We start from the raw sequence: 7,319 nt of genomic DNA on the forward strand, positions 1-7,319 counted from the left end.
TGGCCCTCTCTGGAGCCTCCTAACCACCAGTTTGGAGAGGAGAGCAGTGGCTGTGGCCAACCATAATGAATTCCCCACAGGGGCTGGTCAGAGGAAGGGCGAGGGAGGAGGCAGCTGCAGGCCTCTGAGTTGCTGTTCCTGGTACACAGACATTTTCACCACTCGGAGAGGAGCCCCCTCCATACTGGAGAGCTGGCCAAGAGAGTGGCCAAGTTTCTTGAATTAGGGCCAGTGGGAACTTCCAGAGGTGATGACCTCATGCTGCTCATTTGCTCTGGGGGAAATATGCAGGCTCTCTCAGGTCAATGACCAAATCCTTGGGAGCCTACTGACACGGGGTGACTTCTTTAGGAAACCTTCTGAACATTGCTGCCCTTCAATAACCTGGATCAAATGCAATAGAAAAAGATCTCCAAACAAAGCAATAGCAACAATAGTCATAATAGCAGCTGATACATAACACTTACATCATCAAAAACTGTTGTATGAACTTTTATATGTGTTTACTCCGTTTATCCTCACAAAAACTTTATAAGATAGGTACTGTTATTGTTCTGTTTTACAGATGAAAAATCGAAGGCGTAAGAAGGTAACCTGTCCAAGACCATAGAGCTAGTAAATGTCAGTAATGGTGGTATCTGAAATTTGAACCTAAGCGTTTGGCTTCAGCGTGTGGATTCTCAGCCACTACTAAGAACATGCTCCTAAAATTGAACATCCGTTAAATACCTATTATGGGCCTAGCATAAAGTATGCCTTATGGGGGTCTATGAATTTGAGTTCACTTCTGAGGTAGGATAGGGTGGAGGAATACATGCCCCCATGCAGCACCAGGTAAATAACTTGCTGGGTCCCTTTTTAAAAAATTGTGAAGAAGTTCCAGATGTTGACGTTAAGTCATGGAGCATGAAACCAAACATGGGATCCTTCTGAAAGAGGAACGGGTGGCATCCTATGAAGCTGGCCCTGTCCCCACCTCCCAGAAAAAAAAACAAACAAAAAACAAGACCTAGAGTACAAAGCAAATAACAGAGTATTTGTAAAAAGAAAATGGAGTGAATGTGCTTAAGGTGAAATCTGTGAGAAAGATAGCATGCGGTCAAAAAGTGGAGGGCACACCTACAAAATTAAGACATTACTTCCCAGTAAGGAGTCAGGAGCCAGGTTCGGGTGAGCATGATGGCTCATCGCGTTGAATCCCCCGCCCCTTAGCTGTGTCATTCAGTTACACTTGTTCTGAACCAAAATGTTCCTAAGTCCTAGCCAGGTAGGTGTGGAATATTTTCATACCTTTGGAGCTGCAAGTCAAAACCAGCTGTGGCTGAATCTGTGTGTGACAGGAGCCCATCTGTATTATATTATCTCAGCTTCAAAATGACCACAGCCTACATAACTTGTCTCATAATCAGTCATTCTAAAGATGCGAGAGACCAGAGAAGAAAAGGTCTAAAGGGGACTTTTAGTTCAAATAAGCTAGCTCCAGGGGTATGCTCAGGGTCAACATGCAAGTTGCTGGGGAAGTAGCAGCATAATTATCATTATTTATAGCCCTACATGGCAAATGTGGAATTTTATACAGTGGCTTTAATTTGTTTTCTATGTAACCAACACAAAATATAGCAGGCAGCAGGCCACCTCTCCACTCCAGGGCCTCCCTTATAGCTCCTCTTCCAGTACCTTCCCTACCTTAAGCGTCACACCTACTTCCTGTCCCCCTCCATCCCCTCCTGCCCTCCCCATCTTGTACCTGGGTCCAGGACACATTTATGATCCTGGCCATCTCAGAACAGTCTTGCTTCGGTCTGTGTGCTCGGGGCTGCATCTCAAATAGGCTCTGGGCACATCTGGCTGCACAGTAGGAGTGCCACACTCCAAAGTGCAGAAACGAAACCACAAAAGATCAAAAGAAAAGCATCATAGGCAAGAAATTATCCTTATCTTTATCTCCACAGAATCCGTCAAGTACAAGCATCTAAGAGATGGCAAGCAGTAGGATAACAAATGGGAAGCCAGGGGAAATTAAAAGCAGCCACTAATCATTTGCCTTTCAGCTGGCCTGGTAGGGCCTAAAAGGCTCCAAGTGGGCATCCCACAGACAGAACCTCTATTAGGAACAGACTCCAGCAAAATAGACCACCTGCTAATCATCAGGCCTCAAGATGACAGCCTGGCTAAGCAAAGTTAAAACAGGAAAGCCAATTTCATTTATGCATTGCACACTGTTAGAACTGATTTCTCCCTTGCTTAGGATATTCAGTCTTACCTCTTCTTGGGGTTTGATGTTTTGCTGTTGAAGTATGGCTAATCTTCACCTCCTGCACCTGCAACTGTGCCCAGGGACTCCTGCAGGTAGCTAACCCCACTGAAGCCCAAAGAACTACACCACGGCAATATAACATCTGTGAATATCTCTTCCTCTACTAGGAATTTGTGTCCAACATCAGCATCTAATCTCTTGACTGGGTCAGGTGTCCATTTATTTATGATAAAACTAGCCTGCCCATGCTTGAACAAATTCAGACATAGTATTAGAAACAGAATCCACCAAGATTTTTCTGGAGCATATTTCATTTAGATATTTAGAGTATGACCTGGATCAGTTAGGAGCTGACTACCCTCTTTATAGTATCAGTGTTTTATTCAAACTGGGATATAACTGATTACAAATGGTAAAGAAGGTTTGGACTTAAGGTCAAAATCCTGTCACTCTGATCTCGGTTATTCATATATAGCCATATGCTACAGCTTTTAGTGCATTTGCACCATATGCATTCATATTTATAAATATTTTATGATCAGTAACAGGCAGTTGTGTTCAGTTGTTCAGGGGATGTACTGTATGATTTCACGAGCCATTCATATTTGTGATTTTTGTGGATGGTGCCCTCTGGAGTTGTGCAGTTAAAAAGCTGCATGGTCATATGTGACAGCTCTGTGTACATCTGTTCTACGGGGACAAAAGCATTAATCTATTCAATAACATAGAGTAAGAATACAGAAATGATGGTTCAGTCCCTGCCTATCAAAAAGAACTGTGACAAAGGCAAATATGTAAAGACAGAAAAATTATACTGAAATAAACAATGCCCTAAGACTATATTTCTGGTATGTACAGAGTACTGTTGGGAAACGTAGAAGAGAGTTATTAACTCTACTTGAAGGAATCAAGGGGGACTTCACAGAGGAGATGACATTAGACTGTGGTCTTGAGGGATGAGTAGATATAGAGTGAATAAAGAATTTCAGGCAGAGGAATCCTTGTGTGAAAAGACATAAGATACCAAAGTGTGCAGCTTTTAGAGGCAAGAAATTCTTTAGTACTAGGAAACAATGGGGACAGTGGGTACAGGCAAGAAGGGGTGTAATGGAAGATACAGTTAGAAAGGTGGGCCTTTCACAAAGGCCCAGATCACAAAGGCCCCTTGTTCAACTGTTTGGACATCTAAGATAAAATTTTATCAATAAATGAATTCAGTACTGACTGCTTGGCCAGTTAAGCTCCAATCAGAAAAAAAATGACAGCCAATACAACTCTGTCTTGCCTGTAGAGGCAGCAAAGTAGTAAGAGCATGGGCTCTGGAATGGGAATGCATGGGCCATCCCTCATAGTTCTTTAACGTCTGTACACATCAGTTTCATTAGCTGTTAAAGGGGATTCATAATAGTATCTGCCTCATAGAGTTGGTGTGGGTTTTACATGAGATAATCTATGATGTAATTCACTTGCCAGAGTGTCTGGTATTTACTAATTCACAATAACTGCTGGTGGATCTTCTTATACTGCTGCTACTTTTCTTCCTCCTCTTGCCCTCCCCCTCCTTCTCTTCTTCTAATTATATGATTAACTATTATTATTACTGCTAATTTCATGGAGCCTACAGTCCAGATTGTCTCCTTAATCCTGCTCTGACTAGATTATAAATAACTAGTTTAGTTTGGGTGGACAGCAAAGCTCAGGTCATCTGAATATCTGCTTACTATTAACAGCACTAAAAATGGAAGAAAATCAGGTAAATTTTAAGTATTTTTTTCTTCTCACATCAAATAACACATTTTAAAGCTCTACTGTCTTCTAGCATACTCAACTATGGGACATACGAACTGTTTACAGTTCATTGCTTTACCTTAGTTTTTTTCCCCTAAACTATAGCAAAAATCAGTTTAAATTATTTTAAAAGAAATTTCTGGAAAGGAGAACCCTTAGTCTGGGATTTTGCCATTATGACTACTTCCCCCTTCCCCTTCTACACACACTTACAGAGAAAGAGAGGGAGGGAGGAAGGGAGAGAGAGAAGGAGAGATGGATTGATTAATACCATTGGCTTCTTTATTAAGTAATACTACAACCTCTGTATTTAAGCTGACAACACAGGCATCTCTTTAACATTTTAATTAAATAATGTTGGAGCAAGCCTTTCTGTTTTTCTGATGACAAACCTTGGCTCATAGTCAAAAGCTCTCAGTTTAGCTTTGACAAGATGAGGACACTTCTGAGAGACCAAGGGCCCCCTGTAGCTTAATGCTCCCTGTTTCTTTTCATAACAACATTTGGTGTGTGACTAGAACATAATGTTTGCGCCCAACAAAAAATGGTAGAGGGACAAGCCTTTTACCAGCCTTTCAGATCTCTTTCCAAGGGTGCACTTACAATTTCATCTTTCCTTTTTAGATAACAGTGTTCATAACCCTAAAACCATTGCAAGAGTGACCTCTAAGATATGGCAAGCCAACAGCATTGTGCCAGGCTCCCCAACCTTGGCAAGCCCTGAGCAGCTGGCCATACAGTGACTCAGCAAGCCCCTCGGGGGAGGTGACGGAGGCAGCTCCACTAGCTGGTGATCAGAAAGCCTTGAGTCTCCTAGCCATGAAATCATTCATAAGTCTGACTCTCCAACACCATCATTAAGGCAAAAAAGTAGGTTTGTCTGACCCCTCACATACCTACTTCACACCCGTAGACTACCGTTTTGGGTGTCTTTTCCCTTTTAACAGGGGAAACAGGGAAACTGGCCTTTACTGCACTCTATTTTAGGCAACTAGTAGGAGTTTCATAAATGCTGCCCTGATCCTTGCATTAATTGATAGACCTTTCCATTTTCATTTTAACAGTTACATAGCTTGAAGCTCAGAGTTCATACCAGAGTAACAGAGTAAGAATTGGAGCCCAGATTCATCTGATCAAAAGTCTTCTACTGGGCTTCCCTGGTGGCGCAGTGGTTGAGAGTCCGCCTGCCGATGCAGGGGACACGGGTTCGTGCCCCGGTCCGGGAAGATCCCACAGGCCACGGAGTGGCTGGACCCGTGAGGCACGGCCGCTGAGCCTGCGAGTCCGGAGCCTGTGCTCTGCAACGGGAGAGGCCACAACAGTGAGAGGCCCGCGTAATGCAAAAAAAAAAAAAAAAAAAAAAGTCTTCTACTTTCTGCAACTTTTCAGCATTTAACATTTCTTTATATCGCCCCTGGAGAAAGATGCAGTCTCCCTCAGAGATGCTTCTTGGTCCCTGTGGACCCTCTGGGATCACACTAAACATCCCAAATGATCTGTGTGTTCTTGGCAGGAGAGCTACATCACTGCTTTAATCTGTGAGTAACTCGGGTGCTAAGCGATATGGGTGAATATCATAAACCATGTGGAGCAAGAGAAGCCAGATAAATACCCTCTGGTTCCATTTATAAAAGTTCAAAAGTAGGCAACACTAATGGACAGTGTCAGAAATCAAGGTAGTGATTATTTTCAGAGTACAGGAAATGAAAGGGGCCCCAGGGACCTTTAAGGTACTAGTCATGTTCTGTTTCATAAGCTGGAGCTGAGGACAGGGGAGTGTTCAGTTTGTGAAAATTAATCAAATCATTTACCTGTGATTTGTGCACTTTTCTGTATGTATGTTCTAATTCAGTAAAAACATTTCTAAAAATTGCATCAGGCTTAGAGCTCAGAGAGTTTTGGAGCACCTTCTTTGAATTATCTGACACCTTTACAATGTGTTGAAATTTTCAGGGAAAAAACCCAATAATAGTTTATAAAAGAAAAAACATCTTAGAAAATTGCCCTCCGTATCTTTCCACTATTGCTGATGTTTCATCTACTGCATTGGGCTTAGTGTGAAAATTTGAATCCCAATATGTTATCATGGTTTAAAGCCTCCCATTGAAATTCAAAAGTAACTATTCTGCTTTTTTCCTTCTGCTATAAGATACCCATTATGATGAAATGTGATTCATGTTTTAACCTTACTGACGATTATAGTAATCATTGATGTCTTTTACCATATACATAAAAGGTTAGTACATTAGAATTGTGTTGGATTACCAGCCCCTGCTAAAGCGTATGTTATTGCCCTAAGAATAGAGGAAGCTTCTACCGAAAGGAAAATTTTGAAATAGTGAGACACTATGATTCTGACCAGAAAATCAACATACAGTGTAATAAATGTTCACATCATTTCAGGAGCCACCTATTACAAAATAAGTATGAAAATAGCCTGCATTAATTGAATGCTTGTTGTATATCAGACACTGTTTTCGGCATATTGCATTGGGATGACTCACTTATCAGCCTATGAGAGAGGTCTCTTATTAGCTCCATTTTACAGATGAGGAAAATAAGGCACACATATGTAACTTGCCTCAGATTCTCAGATTATTATACAGCCAGTTCGAGACAGAGCTAGGACATAAACCTACTCAGTTTGTCTCTGTCTTCTTCTGGTGAAGGGCAAGCAATTCATTCTCAACGTTTCACTCCTTCACCCTCTAATGCTTAGAAAAAGTCTGTTGGTATTTCGTAAATAGTTGAAATGGAAAATGGTGAGGGCTTGGCAGCCTTGAGTTAAGAAAAATGGGGAGACAATCTCATAAATTAAAGGGTAGCGATGATTATACAAAGAGAGTGTTGAGTTCATGGAGAGGAAAGAATGGGGGATAGTGCAGGAGGAAGCAAAGGGAATGATGTAACTTAGAGCAGCTTTGTAAAGGGCTTTGATGCAGAAGGTGAGACTTTGGATACAACTTGATGCCGGTTAGTGCCCACCGCTGTGCAGGATCTGATCACTGGGTCCAGCACCAAATGAAAAAATGGATGGCCAAATATCACAGTGGGCCCAGGATCCTCCTAATCAATATGGACTCCCATTTACTTCACCTGTAGGGCTACAGTTCAAGAAAAGCCAGTATCTGTATGTTTCCTTAAACCAAGTTCTTAACCTAGGATGACATTCTGGAGACCTTTTGCTTTTCACCATAATGCTGATGTGTCGCAAACATGCCCTCAAAGGGCAGCTTTCTGCCAAGTGATGATGATAGACGCTTAACTCCTATCT

The sequence above is a fragment of the Delphinus delphis genome, chromosome 2, assembly GCF_949987515.2.
Source record: "Delphinus delphis chromosome 2, mDelDel1.2, whole genome shotgun sequence".
NCBI lineage: Eukaryota > Metazoa > Chordata > Mammalia > Artiodactyla > Delphinidae > Delphinus > Delphinus delphis.